Below are 24,278 nucleotides of genomic sequence, written 5' to 3'. Positions count from 1 at the left end.
AGTGAGGTATCAACAGGCTGCTGCTTGACCTGCCAGGTTTATGGGCCTTTGTATCATTCCCATTCAGCCCAGGAGGAGGGCTCCGATCGCCGGTCTAACTGCATCATATCAGAGAGGAGGAAATCATTCAGGAGGGACAGGAAGTTATGACATAACACGCTTCTGTGGTATCTCACAGGTTATTATATACAGCAAAACAATAGGAACACATTTGATGAGCTGCTACAGTAAATGATGGACTAATAATGGACTTGAAGTGTTGCTTTCTTTACAGCCGGGTTTCCTGTGTCGGAATGCTACTTATGAACCTGCTGGTTTGGCCCAGAGTTTCCATGGAATCAAACGATGTCCCTAAGAAGCAAAAAGGTCTGGTTGATCTTGATGATGAGGACTTGGTGTCATGATGTTGGTGCCGATGACTGGCTTTATTACTCATTTCATTCACCTTTCTAACTCCACCCAGTTCCTCATTAACATTCATCTGATCCACCTGCTGCTGCTTCTAATTAATCAGGCCTCTAAACAGTCATCAGTGCCAGATTAGTCAAGCCTTTGCTGGGAGTTCTCCAACATATACATATACATACTGTACATATATATATATATATATATATATATATATATATATATATATATATATATATATATATATATATATATATATATATATATATATATATATATATATATATATATATATATATATATATATATATATATATATATATATAAAAATGTTTGTATATCTGGAGCGTGTAACAAAAGTAATTTCCCTCTGGGAATATTAAAGTTTGTCTGATTCTGAACGTACCAGATTGTGTTCCGTTTTTCTGATCCTGACCTATTCTGCCTTTGAACCTCTGAGCCTTCCTGTTCCTGTTTTCATCTGTTTGCCTGACCTGTCCTTGCAGTCCTGCTGGATTCTGTTAACCGAACTTGGAACTGATTCCAGACACCAACCTGGATTTCCCTTCGGACCCTCTCAGACCTCTGATCTCCTGGTTTTGAATAGTGACTCACACGTTGGTAACCATCCTCTGCCAGGTTAAGCTGGTCACTAACCTGTGCTTCCTTCCTGCAGAGGGTCCTGCCTTGATGCCTTAGCTGCCGCTGCCAATCCATCCTTTTTAAATAAACGCTTTTGGAAAAAATCTAACCGTCTGTCCGTCTTGAATACTGGGTCCTGTGTTCTGAGCCTTGATACTAGGCTTCTGGAACAGGAGTTATCAGGATTGCTTGGTTTTCTGGTTGCTGGGCTTTTTTCCCTCAGTTTTGATGAGCAGAACAATCACATAAGAGAAGGCAGAATGCCTGCATGCTAGTGGATGTATGACAGAGGAAACTGCGGCTTCAGGTGGACTGGGGAGGGTTCCTTGTAAAGCTGTGTGCTGATTGGTTTTGGATGATAAATGCACGGTGATTTCAGTGTTTGAAGATGAAGAAAAAAACTCAGCTCTGATTTTAGCAGAAGAAGAAATCTCAGAAGACCAACACCAGAGACAACAGGTCACTGCCTTGTCTCCCCGTCTGATTTCTGATGCACTAAACAATCTGAGGTGGAGAAGACCATAAAAACCCAGACGTCATCGTCATTGTTCCCACCGAGAGGGAACAGTTAGGGAACATTTGAACCCATTTTCTGCAGCATTCCCAACTAACTCCCTCAGCTCATCATTTCTGTCTTAGAAATGCAGAATATGTTTGCTTAAAATTAAACTTTCTTGTTTCTCTTTTTTAAACCTGCCCGTTTTTCTTTAAATGCTTTTATTGTTTTGGTATTATTATGTTTTTAAGATGTGTCTGAATGGTGCAGAAAGGGAGAGGAAGCTTCACTCCTCCGTCTTTTGGCACATAACGCATCACTGAACCTCTAACTCATATCTTTTTAATCTATTTTTACTTTGTAAAGTTTGTTTTACGTCCTTTGACCTCTTCACCATATTGTTCCCCTCATTCACTCTATGAATGACGCCTTTTCAGTCAAATGCTTTTGCACCTACATTTTCTAAAAGAGGGAGGGGTTTATTGCAACACACCTGCACTAACAGTTCCTTGGAAGCGTCGTGGAAAATTCCCCCAGCCATGACTGGAGCATGCATGAAGAGCAGGGCTCAGAGATCGTATCTCTCTCAGAGCATCTTATTTTCTATGGAACTTGTCCCGCATTTGGCTTTGCTTGTTTATAAATGAAAGGTAATGAAAACAGCCATTGTTTAGTACATCAAATGAAGACCTGAATATAAAACTTGAGGCAAAGATGAACTGATTAATTTCTCCTCTCAGAACTTTTTTTCCATTTTTCGTAAAGGAAAACAGTGATCAGTCATCTTCTTTTCCAGCAATGCGGAGCATTTCCCAAATGTCTTGACCATAAATTTTGATTTGGGTTGTTTTGATCGGCTCTCCCCATCAGGCCCAACACCATAGATGTGTTTATACTGGTGGTTTCCTGCTATTCAAAGGCTGCTTGTCTTGGAAAAAAGCCGTCCATCATAGCCGACAGTTTTCCTCTTTAGCTCCTTTTGTTGGATTCGTCCAAGCTTTCCTCTACACTCTGCGCCGCGTTACGCCAAACTATTTCTGGTGTTGGTCAGGAAGCATATGTTCAGAAATAGCACGCCTTTGTTGGCTTATTGGAATCGTGTAATCCTGTCTGAGATTTGGATTTCCCCGTCGACTCTCCTGTGTTTTGTTTATCTTGCCATTCTGAATCGGAAGTAGCAAAGATTGACCATATATTTAAATGTTCCTTAAATTCAGATTGAGTTGAATATATGAGAAATCAGCTGAAAAGCAGGAAGAAACGAGGACAATCAGTTGGAGAAGCGGATGGAGGCAGAGTCAGCAGCAGCAGCACAGCTCTGGGGGTTGTTGGCGCTGCGTTTTACAACGTGAGCTGCGGACGAAGCCATTGCCCAGGCATCAGGCGAGCTTCCAGGGAGCGGACCGCAGCGTTACACTGGCTTTATAATGGCAGAGTACAGCTGTGTTACCTCCACTCACTGGAATGGGAGAAAAAAAAAAACGGAAAAACTGACACATGCTGACACACACTGCGTTCGGGTCGACCATGAGCTCGTAAAAAAAAAAAAATCAACAAATTTCAACAGAGATGTGTCCACAGGGTTGCCATCCTGCAGCTTCCCCTTAATGCTGAACCCAGGAAGCCGTTTGTTTTAACGATGAGTTACAGCTTTCTGCTCATTAATCACAGCCTGTTGACTTTCACTGCATCTTTATCCCATACAGGTATTTTATGGGGTCAACCATTACTGTGAAAGCTTTCCTCTGCTTCCCGTGGGGTCAGGTGAGGTCAGGGCCAACCACAGTTACAAACTGCTCACATCTATCAGCTCCAGTCAAACAGGACGAGAACAAAACCAGCTGCAGTTCTTAGCACCTAGTTTAACAGAAGCAAAGCTGGACTCATTTACATGATGACCGATCGTTCTGATTCTGAGACTGGACCTGCAGGCAGAAGTCAGGGCTTTATTAAGAACATCTCAATATGTCCAACTCTGTTGTCCCCATTGATCTCCATTTATTCACTGGATTGCTGATTGCCCAAAAAAAGTGAAGCCACTGGCTGCCATGTTGGTACTCCCCACTCCCACAGAGACATGCAGTAAAATGCCTCCCTATTCAGCATCTGGCTGCTAAAACCAGCAGTTTTCTGTCTGCAGGAAGACGTTCCACTGGTAATTTCCCAGTCAGTGGATGAATTAAGCAATAAATCCATCTATTGCCGATGGATCCTATAGTTTAGTCTGCAGACTAACATTAATCTGGCTATCTCAGACTGACTGGAAGACACTGACTGAGTTAGACACTGACATTGGGTCTGAGGTTAGAAAATAGAAAGTAGAGGAAATAGAAAGTCATTAATTGATGATTAATGGATGATTCTGTCATTTCTGTATAATTTATATTGCATGTTATACTGACGCCAATGTAGTTTGACTACAGCCAAATATATATATATATATATATATATATATATATATATATATATATATATATATATATATATATATATATATATATATATATATATATATATATATATATATATATATATATATATATATATTTTGCATGCATTACCAGACATGTAAGATTTAATTATCATAAAAATGTAACAAATACATGTATATTAAATGTCATCAATTTAGCTCTTTTGGCTCATCTGTATTATTCTGCTCCATTAACTCAGTTAGCTTGTTGCAGGTATTGATTTATGCCCAGTTTTGAAGCGTGGTTTGCACTGTTATTTCACGCCACAACACAAGATGGCCAATCAGGAGCTAGCTAGGATTGAGGGTGTTCGTGTGTCGGTTAGATGAGCTTGTTCCCGTCTACAATCCCTCATCCAACGGCGGACGACACAAAGTTCATCCGTGAGTGTTCCCCAAAGACACGGTGTCTGGGATAGTGTCCAAGGTGAGCCAGGCGTTATGGATGGCGCTGCAGCCAGAGTTCCTGCCATTAGGTACCAAACAGGAAATACGCAGTGTAGAGCGGAGAGGACTTGACCAATCAGAGGCCTCCTATCTGCGGCACTGTCTGTGGTCACCCAGTAACCACAGGGGGGGCACATCTGCGCTAACAAAGGATTTTTATCAAAAACATAATTAATGTGTACAAATATTAACCCATTTAGGCCGGGAAAGCATTACCGCATTTCTACCATTCAAGCCGGGGGCGCTGTTGCGTAATTCTACCATTGACGCCGGGAGAGCATATAAGTCAAGCAAGAAGAAAGAAGTTTTTTTCAAGCAAACATGGAGGAGTTTGACAGAGAAGAGTTGTCGGAAGGCAGTGATTTTGAGGAGTGTGTCGGCTTTGATGACGGTATAGATGAAAATGATGACTTTGAACGCGCTGAACCAATCGAACTACCACCGCAATGCACGGAGTGTTTTCAACCGCACACCTGGAGTGAAAGTTGATTTGCCTGCAGACGCCACACCGCTGCAGGCATTTGAGCATATTTTTAATGAAGAACTTTGGATGCATCTTGTTACCGAGACGAATAGGTACAGTGACCAAACAAACCAAACTCCAACAAGAGCAAAGATGGCAAAGTGGTCACCCGTGACTGTGACGGAGATGAAGACATTTATTGGGCTGTGTATGGGCATGGGACTTCTTGTGTTGCCAGTACGAAGAGATTATTGGCGACAGAGTAAACCTCTCTTCAGGACGCAGTTCCCCCAAAATATGTCCCGGGACAGATTTGTGGCCATCTGGAGGTAGGTTGTATTGCAATTTATAACACAGACATATGCATTATTATGCATAATAATACTGTTATTAAGTAATCATCAGATAGTTATTTATGTAATGTTTGTTCTTTATTTTAAAAACGTTTTATGTTGCACATTCTCAATGAAGACATGATCACATATGGAAAAAATAAAAGGTTGAATTTTTTTTTTTTTTTTTTTATTACTGTTTTTCACTTTTTTTTTTTGGAAGAATTTCAAAGATAAAATATATTTTGAGTTCTATCTGCTACAGAAGCTGAGATATCAATAATTTACTAGGCGTTGACACAGTTGCTGAATTTACAGAAAAACTTCAGGTTTTAGGGGTATTTTTTAAAAATCGGCCATAGGTTTTTAAGGTGTTTTTTCCAGGCGTTTTAGGCCTAAATGGGTTAATAGCTGTATTAACCATACATGTAAAAGTTTTATGGGGCCCCAGGAACTTGGGGCCCTAGGCACCTGCCCAATGTTGCCTAATGGTAAATCCGCCCCTGCAACAAGGAAGCTTCTTTTCCTTAAATGCAGTAGAATCATGTTTTTATGGTCGCTCTCTGGCCTCTAATATTTGCTCATGGAGAAGAAATGTCAGTATCTGTTATTCCTCAAATATTGGGGGACTTTATAAAAGAAATATGATTTTGGTTCCACTTTACTCTGACATTTTAAAATATAAAAGATAAAAAATTATTCCTTCTTGTAATTAAAAAAAATATCTAATTAAAAGGCAGAGATGCTCCATCTGTAGGAAGCTCAGCTGTGAAAGGGAGTCCGGATGAGGAGAACAGACCAACTCCTGGACTCTGACCTCATGGCGTGTTACTTTAACAAACGTCCTCCTCTGTTAAGCATCAGCAGCGTAATGGTCCAGCAGCCGCGTGTGGCGGTGGAGGGGTAAAGGTCAAGTTGACGGTTTAGGGTCAGGTGATCTCAAAGACTGAGACAGATGGAGATTTATCAGAGCTTGGCAGCAGGTTCCCTCTGGGACCTCTGAGCGATCGGGGCGAACACGCTGGAAACGGGGGGCAGGAATAAAGCTAGAGTTGACGTTTCAAAATCAACAGTGAGCTTCATCTTTCCCTTAAGTGATTCAGCTGAGATCTGGTCAAAGCGCCACCATATTATGATGAGCAGGAAGACGTTTCTCACTGATTAATTAAATAAATATTCATTTGATAAGTCACATGGAAAATCCCCCCCATGTCTATCTGCCTCTGATGAAGCTGCTTCAGCTGCAGTTACCCTGGCAGGAACACTGGAAACAGGCATAAAAGCGACTATGACTGTTTTGCAGGGAAACATTAAGCAACCACACAGATCTCTACGTATTTACCTCTTCAAGCTGAACATTTAACAGTCAAATCTTAGCTGGTAGAAAATACTAAAGCTGAAGGTTAGACTGACGGAGGAAGCTCAAAGAAAGATGGCAGATTGCTGAGAAAATCCCCAACAGCAGATAGTATCAAGCTCATATTACATAAAACTGTAACAAACCTGAAATCCCAGAGGTTATAACCTGATTGGTGCAAACCTTTCAGACAGAAAGTGAAGTTCATCATAGGTTGAAGATCCTCCAGATCTTTTCCATTTTCATCACTTACCTACTTTTATCAATAATCATTCTGTATAAAATTAATATCTACAAGTACTGATATCAAGAAAAAATATGATTTAATACATTTATATTAAAATAGTTATTTATCTATGATTTGACTCAAGACTCCTAGATGATTTGCAGAGATGCATCATTTTCTCTTTGCCCCATAAAACACAAAATCTAGTTCTGAAAATCTGAATTCTGTACTTATCATCTTTAATGTTAGTATATTGATGTGCATAACTCACCACAGTGTTTTAGTTTTCATGTTATTGTTAATGTATGAAAAATTTAAATGTTTAATAAGCTGGAACATTCCTTTAAGAGTATTACTGCTGCCAACGTCTGTATTAGACAGTGAAAAAATGGTAGGGGTGGCCATGTTCACCCCTGGCCCCCCATCTGGTTCAGCCCCTGTTTCTGACACCAGTAGTCTGCTCTCAGCGTAGCAGCATGTGCATTGAGCTGACAGTGTAGCCGTCATCCAGCTGCGATGTGAGGCAAAACACAATGATTGCTGATAAACAGGCAGCTAATCTGCACAGTGACAGCAACTAATATCTGTCATGAAAATTAGCCTTTAGTTCTAAAAGCTCTGGATTCTCATGCTGCAAGGTGGAGATGGCGGTGCAGTGACGACAAGTTCTGTTCCTGCAGGTTGGGAAAAAAGCTAATATTACAAAACAAATAAATATTCCATAGTGTTGAAGGCGCCATTTTATCCCATATGTGCCCATAGCTGATTTTAAAGGCCTAAAACAGCAGGATGAGGGAGCTTTAAAATATTGTTTGTTAACAGCACCACTGTGCACTAAAAAAAGGTGCAGTTACTTCATACAGATAAAACACAGCATCATCTGCAAACAATAAAATAGCTAAAGATTTTTTTAATGAAATAAAATTTTTAAAGGAAAAGTCCGGTCAGCAAGAAAAACAATCAATGGATCATTATTTATACCTGAAACTAATACATTCGCAGCATTTAATCAAGTTAGCATTAATCAGTAAAAAAAATTTGATGATAATTTTTTTTGCGATCACCAGCAGTGACGTCACGGTGCGGTAAGCCTAGCGCCATTCTCCCCGCTTTCCAAGCTAAATCAATGGGAACTACTAGACACATCTGCAATCAACAACAATTATTGAAGATTTCCAGAGGACTTCACCATTGAAATTCACCAGAGCTATAGTGAAACTGACAATGCCCACGTGCATGGCAGCTGGATGCTGGAATACATCGGGGAAAAGTGAAAAAAAGAGTTATTCCACCTTTCTGATTCCTGATCCTCCACGGACGGGTTGGTCGTTGGATCGCCAACTTGAAGAGGGAGGATTTGCCATCGAACTTCTGGCCAGAGAAAAAACCCGTAATATGTAGCCAACATTTGGAAGAAGAATGTTTCCAAGATGACTTGGATAATAGCGCGTTGTGACAAACACCAGATACAGCACTGGGACTTGATCGACAGCCGATACCGCACCGTGACGTCACTAACCAGTAGGTGGCAGTAGTGTTCTTTGACAAACATGGATGCCTCCAGTAAAGCACATTCACATGAAAATTACTCTGAATTAGAAACATTTATTGAACAGGATGGAATCATTTAAAGTACTTTTAGAGGTTTAACTTCTGAATATGATTCAATAATTTAATCATATTAATTTAAATACAATATTTAGGACAAACACCAGTAATTCGAGCTGCCTGATGTTGGATTAATGCTCCCAGCTGATATCCTCCTGCTGTTAGATGAAAATGATGCATATCTGTGCCAAAGGTTAAAAAGGCCAATTTTCCTGGTTTGCTATGAACCCTTCCCTCTTCAGATCATTGACTGCTCTAACACCTTTATTCCACTGTGACCCCCCCAGGATGAAGGGAGGAGGAGGAAGAGCTGGCAGGATGGAGGGCTGGAGCGGATGGGCGCAGCTAGACGCTTCAGGTCAAAGGTCAGCCCACATGGGCTGGAATCCCTCTTCATCACCACTGCTGCTGTTGTTCTGCCTTATTTTCCAACTTTGCAGCTTTAAAAGGTCTTGATTCAACATAAAGTAGGAGTCGGAACCCAAAGGAAAAATCATTTTCTGACCCAGCAGATTCATGCCAGAGATCATTCATAAACCACCTTTCACATAATCACAGACTTTCCCAAACACCATTGCTCTAGCATTAACCTCCTCTAAAGTTTTGTTTTTATTTCTAAAGAAGTGCTGCCTCCATCAGTTTTCTGTAATTAAAGAAAAGCAGGTCACACAGTTTCTGGTTGTTTCTACCGCCACACAGGAAGCTGCCATTAGCAAACTCTAAAAATGCAAAAGGCTTTGAACGTGTGCCAGAAATTTCAATAACACTGTGCTAATCTGAACCTCTGGGAGAAAACTCATGAAACAAAACTGCAACGCTCTCCCTGGACTGCTGTGAGAGGGCTTAGCGGAGTTTAAACAGGAATAGTGTTTAAAATAGAAAGCCCAGAAAAGGTGTTTTATGTATAACCTAGGGAGGTCTGATAGGATGACAGATGACAAGAAAATCTGCATGTTGGCGGGACTTTACTGGATCTTAATCATCTTATTACACTGGAAAAAATCAAGGTCTAGAGAACTGTTTTTTTCTTAAAATATGTGCTTTTGTTCTTGGAGTGAGGAGGTGAAATTTTTCCAATGGAACGAGACAGTTTACATTTAAAGCAAGAAAGCACGATTCCATTGCCTTATTTATTTATTTAATCTTTTGTTATTAGTAAAAAATCTATTTAAAAGAATAGGTGCAACTATATACAGTGAACAAAAAGAATAATCAAAAATTGTTATTCGTTTACAGAAACACCAAAGAAAAAAAAAACCACAAAAAGAAACTCATTACAAACTAATATCAACAAAAATACTTTCCCTCTTAATTATCTACAGTGAAAAAATTAATGTTTATGCACAAAAATTAATCTAATTGTCCAGTCCTGAAAATATTTGCATTTACTAAGCAGTCCGGAAATGTCCTGAGAAAGGTGTTTGTCGATGCTTCTGAGTGTTTTCCTGTGATTTTCAAAAAGTCCTATGAACAGTTTCCAGCAATCCAGTGACTTATTTTCAAAAAGTTTGTAGTTCCTGCAAATGTATACTGAGTGTCATGCGAGATATAGGATAATATTGCTTAAGGTGTGCAGATGAAAAGAGTGTTGTCTTTTTTTCTGTGTTCCAAAAAGTCTTCTCCAGTCCCACTCTTTGTGTCCTCTGCTGAGGCCCGGTTCCAAACTTTCCATGATTTCGCCAATCTTGCCCGTAAAAAGAGTTATTCCACCTTTCTGTGTACCGTACAGGATATTGGACCCAGAAAACAGCTCAGACAGGTGAGTGGAATGCAACAGATTTTATTAATAATGAGAGGCACAGGGAGCGTGCAGGCGGCTCTCAGTCAGGAAATCCCCTGTGGTGGAGACAACAGGTTAGTGATCAGCAATAGGAGAACTAGAGAGGGACTGAGGCTGGATCACTAACCTGTTACTGGGTCTCAGAGTGGGCGACTGGCACCGTTTGGGGTCCGGGGCAGGAGTCCGTACGATGAAGGGGCTTGTGGAAGCGGTGGCCGTTGAGCGGCGGATGGTTAGCTGAGGACTGAGGCCGATGAGCTCCAGAGACAGTTCGTTTATTGATTCCAGAGATGGGGTCCAAGCGAAGGTACAGAGGGGCAATCCAGAAGAGAGGTCCAGGTCCGATCGAGGGTTCGTTTACTGGCAGGTTGAGAGAAGCAGAAGAGTTAGGCAGACTCGGTTACTCGCTGACTGAGTGGGGTTCAGGCTCAGAGGCAGGCAATCCAAGGCAGAACTGGTGCAAGGATTCAGAGGCAGAACTGGTTTGGATTCAGGGCAGGCTGTCAGGATCAGATAAGGGGTCTGGCAGGCTCGGAGAAAAAGGCAAAAACAGGTCAGGTAACAGGTAGGCAGGCAAAAATATAGAAAAGCTGGAAGGTACTCAATAGTTGGTTTGAGACGATCTGGCACTGGGAACAGATCCAAATGAGCTATATATAGAGGTGGGACCAATTAGTGATAATCGCAGGCAGGGTGGAGTGAGCAGGTGTGAGGAGTTGGAGATTAAGCCAGCACCAGTGCCGAAATCGTCACCTTTCTGATTCCTGATCCTCCACGGACGGGTTGGTCGTTGGATCGCCAACTTGAAGAGGGAGGATTTGCCATCGAACTTCTGGCCAGAGAAAAAACCCGTAATATGTAGCCAACATTTGGAAGAAGAATGTTTTCAAGATGACTTGGATAATAGCGCGTTGTGACAAACACCAGATACAGCACTGGGACTTGATCAACAGCCGATACCGCAGCGTGACGTCACTAACCAGTAGGTGGCAGTAGTGTTCTTTGACAAACATGGATGCCTCCAGTAAAGCACATTCACATGAAAATTACTCTGAATTAAAAACACTGATCATTTATTGAACAGGATGGAATCATTTCACATTTAAAGAACTTTCAGGAGTTAGAATTGATCGGACTTTTCCTTTCAACAATTCCTAATCCATGTTTATCACATTCTACCATTCCTGCTTTCTCACCACCGCCACCAATAATCTGATAAGATCACAACATAAGTGGTGCAGATGCCCAACTCTGTGTTTAACCCATAATCTGGGACACAGAGATGCATGACTGCAGCAACATGGGAACCCTGAGGATGCTTTGTTATTCACAAGCAGAGTGCTCCACTGAAACCATGAATTATGGATCTCATGAAGATGAATAATGAATCAGACTTAATGACCGTGGCTGGGGTAAGGTGTGCAGAGATGCAGAGGATTAGTCTAATCTGCCAAAATAAGATCTGCTTCTTTGTAAACACGTCTTTAGGATCTTTGTGTCTTTGGTCACACTCTGAATGCAGAAAGAACAGAATTAGATACTTTAGGTCCTGCAGGTGGTGCAATGGTTAAAACCCACGTATGGAGGAGGCCTTAGGCCTCGACGTGGCCGACCTGGGTTTGAACCCGGCCTGTGGTCCTTTGCCTCATGTCTCTCCCTCTTTCCTGTCATACTTTTATCTGTGTTTTTTCTACATTGATGGAATACAGAGAGAGAGAAAAATGAAAACACAAGACAAAAAGATTTAACCCTTTAGAGGGCAATAGTGTTGTTGGAATCCAGGACAATACCTCATTACCTTTGTAACATTAAGAAATATGGACTTTTTCATGGCAAAAATTAATGTCAATGTAATATATGTAATATATATATATATATATATATATATATATATATATATATATATATATATATATATATATATATATATATATTAAGAAAAATAACAAAAGTGCTTCTATAAGAAATTCATGAAAATCAAAGAAACACTTTTTTTTTGGTACAACATAACTTTGGTCAGAGCAATGAAATACACACATGTGCCGACTGAAGGTCGCTATAGATGTAGACCAACGTGGAGTTTAGTCAGAAAGCTGGTGGGTTAGTTTAGGTGGTCAGACCAGATCTGGAAGCACCAACAGATTCAGGCTTGGGTTTTATCTCTCTCATGTTTGGATCCAGGACGTACAGACCGTCCTGCTTCAGTTCCTACGGGTTCATAGAGGAAGCGTGTATGATGCTACGTTCAGACTGCACGCTACTGAAGTTGCAGAAGCAGCCGGTTTACAATCAAAGTCTATGGTTAAGGCACATGGCATTGAACACAGGAGCAGCAGACACATCTGGACTCACTTTACTGGACGGCTGACCTTAATGTGGACATCAGAAATGAAGCAGCAGGAGCTTTATTGCTGCTTCCATGGCGTGCGGTCTGGACGTAGCATTATTCTGCATGTTTGCTGGAAACAACAGACGGATCCTTTGTTTAATTGTCTCAGGTCTGAGATGCGCAGGCTTAAGACAGCAGGTTGTTTTGGAATATAAAAGCTTTTTAAACTTTTAGAGTTAGAGAAAAAGTGCAAAAAAACTGACTATAATAATTTTATTGCCAAACAAACACAACATCATCTGATGAACTGCATGCACCTGGTAGCCAAACAAGTTCTCCAGTCAAGTCAAACTCCTCATTCAAGCTGCAGCTTGTTGCTCAGTGTTTGTCATTGTTTATTGTTTGTTGTTTATTGGCTTCAGTTCTCACACACTTTAATGCTTTAATACTAACCTATTATGCTCACGTTATTACAGGGCTCCCTGCTCTGATGTAACAGAGTTTAGTTTCAGTTCTGGTTTTATTCAGGTGACTGGATGAGAATGTGGAAACACTGGAGGAGCTGCAATGATATAAGAGGGAATGGAGACCTCCTACTGGCCAAAATATTCAAACTGCTTCAGATTTTCTTTCTCAGGATTTTATATGACTGATCAAGAAAAACAGTTCTTACTCCTAAATATTATCCAGGGTTACCAAGTGTCTTCAGATGTGATTTAGCTGGTAGCTGGAGACCACCACTGTGTGATTTTATAGTTCTAGATGTTCTGTGAAGGCCTTAGATCGGGGGTAACCAATTAAAAATCAATAACCAGTAAAGGTCCGTCTGTTACTTTAAACAGAATTTAACCCTAAAATAAAATGAGGTGTTTATGCGTCCATGTTATACTTTGACTTTTTAAAAAAAATAATATATAAAAAACAACATTTTAAAATCTAAATAGTTTTTAAAGTAGAGAACAACAATCTTTCAGTTTGGTTTATAGATAATTTCCTGATTCCCATATTTTCTCAAACCCCTGAACTGATGGTTTGTTATTTTCTTTCTTTTTTCTGTCTTAATGTTGGCAGTGGGCTTTAGGCTGCCCTGCAAGGCTTTAAACCTGGGTTTAACCGGAGACTAAGCCATTCTCAAGCACATATCAAGGAGCTCATTTTGAGCCTGGATCCAGATTTATTGTTGATTCTGTTCATGGTGGAGAATCCTGCTTCACAGCAGCAGGTTGAGCCAAACATCCTCTAAATGTGCTGGGTCATCTTTGAGCACGCCATTTCACTTTTCTTTCACCAGTTCACCGCAGTTCTTCCAGCAGTCCACACTTTCTCTGCTCTCTTTTTCTCATGGTCTTCTCCTTCTTTCCCATCGCCCGGCTTGCCACAGGTTTGCCTGCTGTGTCTAAAAGTAGCAGCAGCAGCAACCCAGACTGACAGCTCATTGGCTCATTTGGATCACGTGCAGCCTGGAGCCGGACGCTCCCCAGGGCTTTACCGTATTAACAGGAGAAGAGGGGCAGGTGAAGTTAGACACAGTCGTTGGACAACATGTGGTAATTTGTAAATGGTTTGAACCCGGTTGTGTTAGGACTCCAGTCTGTGTGGTCTGTGTGTTTGTCTTCCTTCCTCCACCAGGAGTTCTGATTCTCCTCCTCACACACCTGCAAGGGGTTTCCTCGTTAACGGAGTGTTCTTAAGCTGCTGACTGCCACTACCTCGACGCCAGAGTGTTGCCAGTTTTAGGTACTCTAGCCAAGCTGAGTTTTGCTGAGTCAAACTGAGTTTTTGTCAACCTGAGTCTTAAAATGTTTTTTTGTCTTCGGCAGGAAATCATCCTGCAAACTGGATTTTTCGGACCTTCTCTCCCTGGAAGGATCAACTGAGCTGAGGAAACAAACCAGAGGTTTGGATCCACTTTTCCCTGAGGAATCGTTTGAGCTTCACACTGAGCAAGGGATTCATCTGCACAACAGTCCGTTCAAGTACCGCAGGAAATCTGAGTGGCAGTCAGTCTTTCTCCGTTCATCTACAAGCAACTGCATTCTGGTTATCCCTGTCCACCGTTTGAGACAAACACCGGAACACATTCCTCACCTAGTGGAGTCTAAGAGTCAACCTAATCTCTGGAAATGTGAGTCTGCCAACCTTTTCTCCTCTTCAAGTTCGAGAATTAATTCTCCCACTGAACCTGAACTAACCGCAGTGTCTTCCCCTCACCTTTCATTTCCGGTTGAGCAGTGTTCAGAGCAACACTGGAATCTCCACCAAACTTCTCAATAAACCTGTTAAACTCTTTCCCTGGTCTCTCTGGACCGGTTTATCTGCATGCGGGTCCGAGCTCTTGATAAAATCATGACAGGTTGGGTCCGGATTAGCCAGCAGGTGGGTCCAGATCCAGACCGCGGTCCGCTAATCTGTGACCTCTGCTTTAGACGTTTGCAAGAAAACTTTACTAAACAATTCAGTCTGAAGACCTGCAGAGAACAGACCGGCCTGTCATCTGAAATCAATGTTCCAACTCTAGACTCTCGCTCCAATGTTCAGCATGTGAACGGAGAGAAAGCTGAATTCAAACCTGAAACTTTTTAAAGGTCATAAATCAGATGAGAAATCTATAACTGGAGAGGAGCTGCAGAGATCCACGTAGAATAAGAAAAACTATGAAGGGCAACTAGAATGTTCTCACTGGAGGGAAAAGGAGAAAGGTCCGACTCTGTTCCAGGAGAATCGTAGGGGTTGTTCAAAGATCATTGATTTTTTTTTTTTTTTTATAATTATATTTATTGGTTTTTAACGTTTTAACAAACAAACAAATACAATACAAGACAAGAACAAAAGAACAATCCAGCTCTTAAAGTTAGATACCTATATACGAGCATATGCGTACACATACACACATATACATACCGACCAAAGAGAAAAGAAGGGAGAAAAAAAAGGACAGCAATGGAAAACAAATGGTCCGAACCAGAACATTTCAGATTTTTACAATTCGGACATCCTCAAATTATAAATCCTCTCCGAAGAAGAACCGAGGTTTCAAATCCTACATAAGAAATAAAAGGTTCCCAACCTTTATAGAAGTTATTTTCTTTATCGTGCAGTTTGCTCATCAAATAGTCCAAAGATATATAGTCCAGTACTATATTTAGCCATTGTGATTTACTTGGTGCCTTGTCAGAAATCCAATTCAGTACCACACAGTTTCTTGCACAAAAAAGATCATTGATCTAAGGGGAAAACTTTTCTACGAAGAAAAAAATCTCTGATACTAATATTTGTGGTATTCAGTGGATAAAATAAGTATTGAAAATGCCAACCTTTTTCCCAGTAAATATATTTCTAGAGGTGCCATTGACATTTTCACCAGATGTTGGTAACAATCACTACAAATCCACACATACAGAGAAATCAAACCATAGATGTTCAGAAATGTTTAATAGAGTGGAATGGCACAGGGAAGAAGTATTGAACACACTTACTGAAATGTATTTATGGCAATGACAGCTTCAAGACGCCTCCTGTATGGAGAAATGACTGGCATGCATTGTTCAGGTGTGAGTTTGGCCCATTCCTCCATACAGTCTGGAAGCTTTCGGGTGCCTCTTCAATGAACTCTGACCTTTAGTTCTTTCCATAGATTTTGTATTGGGTTCCAGTCAGCTATTAGCTGGGCCGTTCTAGCAGCTTTATTTTCTTGGCTGTGTGTTTGGGGTTCTTGTCTTGCTGAAATGTCCATCCATGTTTAATCTTCATCATCCTGGTAGATGGCAACAGATTTTTATCAAGAATATCTGTACATTTTTCCAGTCATCCATCCTCCAGTTATTTGCTAGAACCATCTGCTGAAAAACAGCCCCATACCATGATGGTCCCGCCTCCAAACTTCACTGTTGCTATGGTGATTTAGGGGCGATGTGCAGTGCCCTTTGACCTCCAAACATGATGCGTATTGTGGCATCCAATGTTCCCGGTATTTCACAGGCTTGTCTAAATGTTGTGCAGCAAACTTTAAATGAGCTTCGACATGTTTTTCCTTCAGCAGTGGAGTCTTATGGGGTGAGCTTACATAGAGGCTACGGTGGCTGAGTGCATTACTGATGGTTTTCTTTAAAACAATTGCTATATCCAGGACTTTCTGAAGCTCTCCACGTGTTCTTTGGCTCTTGGAAAACTCTTCTGATAATTCTTTTCCCTCCTCTGTCAGAAATCTTGTGAGGATCACCTGGTCGTGGTCGATTAATAGTGAAATGAAGCTCTTTCTACTTCCGGATTATGGCTCCATCAGAGCTCACTGGAACATCCAGAAGTTTAGAAATCCTTCTGCAAGGCCATCATTCGGGACTAAACCAGCTGATATTAATGTGCACTGATAAAGCCCAGGATTGCTTTCTAGTTACTGAGACATTAAGGCTGGTGTCTTGGCTTTCCGTCCTTTCTTCACGTGTTTAAAACTTTTCCCCTGTGCCATTTATCTTTATTACACATTTCTGGACATCTATGGTTAGATTTCTCTGTATGTGTGGATTCCATGGATTCTTACCGACATCTGGTGAAAATGTCAATAGCACCTTTAGAAATATATTAAGAAAAATGGTGGCGGGTTCAATACTTATTTAACCCGCTGTAATGATTTTTCTGAGGATTTAAAGAGTGAAAGTAGAGAGAAAGTAAAAGAGAGCCAGTCTGGCTGGGAAACTCTGCGGGTCAGGACGTCTTCCTGCAGGTGATCCATCAGTGGAACCGAGCTCTTAGACTCATAGAGGAAGCTCACAGATTCGGGATGCTGACCAAAAAAACAATACCCTTCATCACCATGGTAACCAACCAGCATAGAAGAGCCAGGAAAACAGTCACATGGATACCGTGTGAAAAACAAGAAACTCTGAAAATGGACTTAGTTACTCATAAAAAACACTTTACCTCCTTTTGGTTGAACTGAAGATTTTTCAATTTGCTTGAATTAAAGATTAAACCGTTTATGCAGCTTGTCTGAGTCTGAACAAGCAACTTATTTTAGAAATATTTAATTTTCATGTTATTTACCAGCATTAAAGAAAAGGTGATTCGGAGAAATCTGCTCATGATGCTTTTAGTTACGCCCAACAAGCAGAAGAAAAAAGAGGAATTTTAAAATCTGGGTAAAAACGAGTCATTGAATGCTTCATATTAGATTTTTTTTTATTCATCAGTAATATGAATGTAGTTTAGTTTATTTATGCAGTTTTAATTCCCAGTGAGCAGTTTGATCCAATAATAATGACATAATAAGGCCAGTTAAATATATTATAGTCTGATCCTAGTTTTAAAAATTTAACTCAGGCTCAGTTGATTATTTAAATTAGTGAAAAGTTTACTGTCTCCCAGCATATTAGTTTTATTTTAACTTGATTCCATAAGTCTGTTGTCTCCCACCTAGAAATGGTATTGCAGATGATCTATGCAGCCATTGCTGTCCACCTGCATGAACAGCAGCACTGCATGGAACGCTGAAAGGCTGCAGAATGCGTTAGCCTGGCTTAGATGCAAATAAACTACAGAAAGCTTTCATCATACATCATAACGTCCTAGTCAAAGCCCAAACCTTAATGGTGGTCCTTCTCGATTATGCTTAAAACATAACCTAATAAAATGTAGACTCAGAAGTGCTAAACTGAAGTCAGATTTTTTGTCATTAAACATTTTGAAAGCTCTGTATGTTTTTCCTTCTGGCGCACCAACATGCTTTACTTCTCTGTGAAAGGAAATATGACCAGATAATGGATTCAGACTCCTGTTGATCTGGATGGAGCAAGGGATCCGGTTTTCTATAGAACCAAAACATGCTGATTAACTGGGCCATCACACAGTTTGATCGGTTAAAACATTAATTTCACTTAAATTCAGTTTATTTCTGTAGCGCTAATATTCACAACACATCATGTCAAGGAGACGATGCAGTGCAATTGGTTATAACTTTCTGTCAATGAAAACCAGTTGATTTCATCGAGTCATTGACTTGTAAGACATGCTCTTCCTGGATGAGCTCATGGTCAACGACTTGCACTTTGTCGTTGACTCTTCAGCAATCCCTCACACCAAGCATGCAATCAGCAACAGTGGTGATGAAGCTACTATGATGAGAAAAAGCACCAAGAGAAGAACGTTAGAGATTAAAGTAATAGATTCTGCAGAATGGGAAAATAGAGGCAGAATGAAGCAGACTGATGGAAAAGGGGCCCCTATGTGCCATTGAAGTTAGAATAAATAAACAAATAAATAATAAATTAATAAATATTTAGGTAAAAAATATAGAGTTCATAAATACATACAGTTCTAGTAATAAAGGTTAAATATTAAAGCATAATTTTATGTGTTTCTTGTATATTGTTTGTTTGATACGTGGGAACGAGTCTTAATTACGGGGGGAACCAAAAGCTTGTGGCGGCGGCGGGTTGACGGAGTGTTACCTTTAAGGGTCGGTACCTTTGGATCTGTAATGTGGTTCTGGATCAAACTATCAGGCAGACACCGCGCTGATTCCTCTGCCTAAGCACCAGTGATAAGGACATTGGATAAAGGACTGAAGATTCTAACTTTCTCTCAAAGCGGCCAATGAGGTACATTTTAGTTTAATTTACTGCTTACTTTGTTTGACCGTTAAGATGTAACGCGAAGAATTTCTGTTGAGTCATATATTGTATGGCTGCTTTTTTTCTTTGTTGTCTTTACGGGGAAATAATTAGTTTTGTTTGCTTTTCTTTCTGTAGGTTTTAACAGTTCTCACGGCACACTATCATGCTTCTGGTGTGATTAAAGCCAGTAACTAAAAGAACGACTTGGTTTACTGATTTGGACTTGAGAGGGAATTACACTATGTCCTCCAGCAGTCTAAGGCTATAGCAGCAGAACTATAGAGATAGCTCAGGATAACCTGACTATTTTGGATGAGCTATAAGAAAGGTAGAGCCAAGGAGAAAAGATGCCTCAGTCACACTTTGATTCTTATTTCAGGGTTTTTCTGTGTGGGCTGTATGTTCATGGTGATGACTCATGATCCCGTCCTCTGTGCGGCTCATGGAAGACCATTAATCAGCCTTTAAACAACCGATCAGCTTTTGCTGAAGCTGAAGTATTGGAGATAAATCTCGGCACCTGTGGGACAGTTGATCATCAAACACTGGAGACATAGACAGCATAGTAGTAACACAGGATTATTCCCTTTATCTTTTTTGTTCTGCTTAGACCCCTGAATGCTGAAGTCCATTTCCTTTTACCGTTCATGAGAAGCCGGAGCTGAGAGATTCAAAGCTAAAACACTAACAAACACTAACAGTATTATCTATGTGTTTTCTCCTGGAAGAAAAACCAACCATCCAGGGAGAACATGAACACTTCCCCACAGGACTGCATGAAAAGCTGCACTGCTGAGTGTTGAAGAACGACATCTCTGCTTCATGGATATGATCGACACTTTCTAGCTGCAGAGGAAAACTTGGTCAGACTCTGTGAGCTAAAGGGTTTACAGAACAGGAACAAGAACAAAGTCTTTCTACCTGCCTCATTATCTTCAGTTTTAAAAGTTTTTTTTTAAACCAATGACTGATTTACATCAGGAAGTTCCTGCGAGGGAGCAGCTGCACCGGTGTTCGACTTAGCTGAGTTACAAAGCAGGGAATGTGGATGGCTTTTAGCAGGCAGAGCCCTGCTGTCCTACTGAGCTGGATCCTCGTATCCGTCTGTCCAGACGAAGCAGGCGGTCCTGGATACTGTGGTTAACGTCTCATTCTGGGGAGACACAGACATCTCAGAAATCCCTCTCTCCTGTGGGGCATTGGGAGATGCTACGGCTGCAGCTTCAATCCTTAGTGCTGCTATCACAGACATCCCAGGTCACCTGGAAGTTCCAGGAGTCTCCCTGATATAGAGAGTTGTTCACTGATGGCTGCCAGTCGGATAAATTATCCTGGATTTTAGACTCTGCGAGGTGGTGTCTTTTAATGCGAGTGAGAGCGAGCAGGCAATACAATAATTCATGCATCATGTGAGGATTAGAACTGCTGTGATTGAGCAGACAGCAAGAGAACGCAGGGTGAGAGGGGGAGGCTGCTGGTGAATCCTGTGCAGCGTTTCTGTCCAAAGCGATGCTCTGATCAACCAGCGTTCCAGGCGACTGGTTGATCAGAGAGCTGATTGGATCAGTCCCATAAGTTTCTCTGGTTCCTCTCTGACAGTCACCTAGTTACCACTCAAAGCTGTGCATCCTGGGAAACGGCAGAGGTTCAATCCCACAGTAAAAAATTAAAATATAGGACTGATTTTACAGCAGAATATACTAAAGTATATCCGCGTCTAGTGAAGGTGAGGAACAGTGGCGGATCTAGACCAAATGTACCAGGGGGCCAGGAGGGGGCCAGCGTGTTTTCATGGGGGCCCAGAAAAGCATGAAATAAAAAACAGGGCAAGAGATTCAAATATATGAAGAGAGCTGCATGAAGGGAAATTTATTTTCAATGAGGTTCTATAAAAATTCTATTTCTTATGAGGTCAATATATATTTATAATTTAGGAATTTTACGTTTTTGACTTGAATTATGTTAAAACTAATACCGTTTTTTGTACAATTTGAATTAGAACTCAAGAAAAAATGTTAAATTGATCAGTAAAAATTAAAGCATTTTTAAAAATTTGTTGTGAAAAAAAAAACATTTGACAGATGAAAACTGGGATCTTATCTCAGAACCACTGAAGCTATCACCTTATTGGTTTAGAATAATTAGTAAATCAGAATTTGTAAAGAAACAATGAAAACAATGAAATAGATCCAAAGGACCCATCAGTAACCATGTCTGTTCCAGCCCAGATCATCATTAGAATTTCTGGCCCCCGTTGGCCCCTGTCTAGAACCGGCCATGGTGAGGAATGATGACATCATGGCGAGGTGCACTGTATGCTGAAGTCCATCAAAAACAGAAAACACAACCGATGTTCAAGGCTACAAGATTGGAAGTATTGAAAATAAAAGACCAATATTGTTCTGATTAGTGTTTAAGAAATTACTGTTAGTTAATAAACTGTTGATGAAAAGCTGAATTTCCCTGAAATGAGTTTTTGGATCTTGGGATTTCTGCTATCAGGCATCAACCAGAGACCCCTGAACAAGAGAAACACTATTTCCTCTCTATTTTCTCTGTATTGCATCCAGATACGGATAAGGTTGCGTCTACAAACAGTGGAGAAGTAAGGTCCACCTGCTAAACATTCCACCTTTTATCAGATAATTGATCTGATGGAAGGAAACAGGAAAACAGTTTTATGACTCAAAGTCATGAAACGGGACAGATGGACCCAGAATTCAAGGCGAGTCAGACAATGGGAAGGTTCAAAATGTTTAATAACAGAAAAATAAGAAAACAGAACGGGACAGGGGCTGCAGGAGGAGGCCGGCGCAGCGCCCAATCACTGACGCTCTGGTTTAACTGTTCAGTCATTCTCTCCAAGGAAGGCAGGATCCAGCCGATGGACTGCCAAAGCAGAATCCTAACCCGTTCAATCTGTCCCTGATGCAGAAACCCCAGTGAGCAGGCAGGAGACCCATCCAGATCAGAATAACAGTTCAGAACCGGACGGTTCTGAAATCCAGGAGTCCGTAGCCCGACCAGGGGTTCCGCTCCAAACAGGAACAGACAGATCCAGGGTTCCAGGAATCCTCAGAGCGTTCAGCAGGTTTAGAGTTCTATGAGTCCAGCAGCGAGCTCAGACAGACACACTCAGATGGAGACAGGCTCAGTGGTAGAGAGGGAAATAGACATGGTACCAGGATAAATGCCGAACTTTAAACTGGTCACTACCTTAGAGACAGGCTTATGGGAATTAAAACTGAACTTCCGCTTTCCGAGCCAAAACCCTGAGGGCTCAGTGGAGAAGAGCTGCAGCACGACCAGGAGACAGGAGACGAACACCAAACCCTCCTAATCCACTGGGCTCCGAGACTCAGGACAAGAACCAGGAACTTAACCCTCATAAATAACTGACATGAAAACATAACACGGATAAACTAAGAATACAGGAATAAACAAGGAATAGACTAACAATGATCTCTCCCTGATAGCTGGGCTGAACCGTGTATTTATAGCAGAGGGAGCAGGTGAATACGATAAATGATAATTAGAGAACGGGGGAGGAAAAGCAGGTGAATGAAGTGAGTGATCAGATCAGCTACCAGGGCTGCGATCATGACGCTCAGCCACACAATGCAGGATGAGGACTCTACAGAGTCCCCTGAGACCATCAAACTAAGCGGCCTTCTTAGAACCTCAGGAACATCCTGAGCCGTCCTAAAGTAAAGCGTGTGAACCAGTGTTGGGCGGCGGAGACATCAGATATGTGCCTCAGAGAAAAAACCTTAAAAAACCATCCGTAACCAAGAATTAGTTTAACTGTATAAACAGAGCCCCTTTTTCAGCCAGAAGGACGATAATAAAGCTAGCAAACATCATCAGTGTGAGACTAAAACAGCTACGGATACAGCCAGAAGAAAAAAATTATTACACTGATGATAAAATGATGGGATGTTGCTCAACTTAATGTGTGTAAACTATTATTTTGACCATATTGATGCTATTAAATAAAACTACTTATTATTCAGAAACATCAATAAATCTGAAAATTTAGGACTGAGGAAGTTTGAGGTCTCAAACAATGACCTCCAGCATAGATTCAATTCTATTCTATTCTTTTTTTTTTTACAGAACTGTATTTTTCAGAGTTTCTAAATATGCAGAAAATAACTGGATCAAAATAAACTCAAATCGAATTTCCAGCAAGAAATTATAGATTTTTATACAGAGGAAAACACACAATAAGCAGCGATCTATTTTATGTGGAGGATCAGGAAAAACTTATTCAGGGAGCATATTTAGCTGCTATGTTGGATTATGCATGCTTTGCAAGCTGCTTGCCGCTCCCTTTCATCCTTAGTCATGCTTTGGATGTTCCACTTGAGGAGACGCCAGCAAGGGGGCGAGAACACAGAGCCCACTAATGCAACACAAAGCAGCAACGGAGAATATGGCAGCAGGGATGAGCAGAGAAAATTAATGCAACCTCCTCAATGTGGGGGAGACAGGAGTATGACCCAGATACGGACACAGCCTCGAGGAAGAGGGACAAAAAGAAGGAATCGGAGGTCTTCCAGGTCCAGTTCTGCAGGTGCAGAGAAGAGACACGTCGAGATGCTTCAGCCTGTCATGAGGCTGCAAACCATCACAGAGGGGGTTCACTAACTGCGACCTACAGCGGAATAAATGGTCTCCTGCAGGTGCATTCTGGTTTGATTACATGTTAGTGCAGTTTTTCTGGATTCCTTCCAGCAGAGGCAGTTTAGCCGTCTATGTGGGAATAGGTAACAGCTGCAAGCAAGATCGAAACATTTCAAGGTATCATCATTAAGACTTCCTCTGTGCAGAAAAACTGAGCTGAATTCATCTAAACAATGCGTGTCTGTCCCTTTAAAGGCACACTATGCAACATTTTTCAGTTAATTAATGTGTTCCATAACGTTTTGGATGATTAAATGAGTCATTTCAGGTTGAACAAAGGTTTTCTCGGCCGCCCTGGTCGTCTGTGGGGGAAATACTGCACTTGCAACTGCAGGAGCACCGACCCGCACCCACAGGCTCAGAAGTCTCGTGAGAGTCAGTCTTGCTTTACGGCGAGAACTGCTACACCCCCCAGTTAAAAGCATTCTC

General features: G+C 41.1%; 1 long non-coding RNA gene across 1 annotated transcript; it reads left to right on the top strand.

Moving 5' to 3' along the window:
• Window positions 1–53: 53 nt before the first annotated feature.
• LOC119776740 lies at window positions 54–8,780 on the top strand. Its single transcript, XR_005279815.1, has 3 exons — window positions 54–178; window positions 275–366; window positions 8,734–8,780. It is a non-coding gene; the product is annotated as an uncharacterized LOC119776740 (long non-coding RNA).
• Window positions 8,781–24,278: the final 15,498 nt, after the last annotated feature.

The sequence above is a fragment of the Cyprinodon tularosa genome, unplaced genomic scaffold (assembly GCF_016077235.1).
Source record: "Cyprinodon tularosa strain WSP-4 unplaced genomic scaffold, ASM1607723v1 ctg953, whole genome shotgun sequence".
NCBI classification, from domain to species: Eukaryota; Metazoa; Chordata; class Actinopteri; order Cyprinodontiformes; family Cyprinodontidae; genus Cyprinodon; species Cyprinodon tularosa.
The sequence above is the reverse complement of the archived record's forward strand: the minus strand, read 5'-3'. Positions and strand labels throughout refer to the sequence as shown.